This window comes from Uloborus diversus, unplaced genomic scaffold, assembly GCF_026930045.1.
Source record: "Uloborus diversus isolate 005 unplaced genomic scaffold, Udiv.v.3.1 scaffold_58, whole genome shotgun sequence".
NCBI lineage: Eukaryota > Metazoa > Arthropoda > Arachnida > Araneae > Uloboridae > Uloborus > Uloborus diversus.
In genome coordinates this window covers 397,720-398,716 of record NW_026558769.1, presented here as the reverse complement: position 1 = coordinate 398,716, position 997 = coordinate 397,720, and positions in this window count along the sequence as shown.

Here is a 997-nt window from a genome sequence, read left to right as displayed (position 1 = left end):
GACTGGACTGGACTGACTGACTGACTGACTGACTGACTGACTGACTGACTGACTGACTGACTGAGACTGACTGACTGCTTTAGTGACTAACTGACTGCACAGGACTGACCGACTGACTGACTGACTGACTGCCTGACTGACTGACTGACTGAATGACTGACTGACTGAGACTAAATGACTGACTGCTTGACTGACTGGCTGAAGGACTAACTGACTGACTGAGTGACTGACTGACTGGACTGACTGACTGAGACTGAATGACTGAGTGCTTGACTGATTGACTGTCAGACTGACTGACTGACTTCGCAAAAGGGAAAAATAAAAAAAAAAGAATTATAAAATTATAAAAAAATATTTGCATTTAAGATTTCCTTTCCGGCTGGGATTTGAACCCAGGGCGACACTCATGGAAGCCCAACGCTCTCGCCAATATACTATCGGATCTCTGTTGATCGGTGTCTTAATTATAATAAAAACAAAAAATGCATCTTAGTAATTATTGATCTAAAATCTTTGAAATCTAAAAGTCGAATGATTAAACTGACTCAGAATTTTCTTCCGTACATAAATAATCCATATTTGCAAAAGAAAGAAATTGAAAAAAAAAAGAATCTTCAAATTAGAAGAGAAATATATACATGGAAGATTTTCGTTCCGGCCGGGACTCGAACCCAGTACCACGCGCTTGGAACCCAACGGTCTAGCCATTAGGCTATCGGAGCTCTGTCGATGGAAGTCTTAAATATAATAAAAACAAAAAATGCACCTTGGTAATTACTGATTCAAACACTTTGAAATTTACAGGTCGAATAATTAAACTGACTCAGAATTTTTCTCCCTACATAAATAATCAATATTCGCAAAAGAGAAAAATTTAAAAAAAAAGAAGATAAAATTTCAAATTAGAAACTAAAGTATACATTGAAGATTTTCGTTCAGGCTGGGACTCGAACCCAGGGCCACTCGCTTGGAAGCCTAACACTCTTGCCATTAGTCT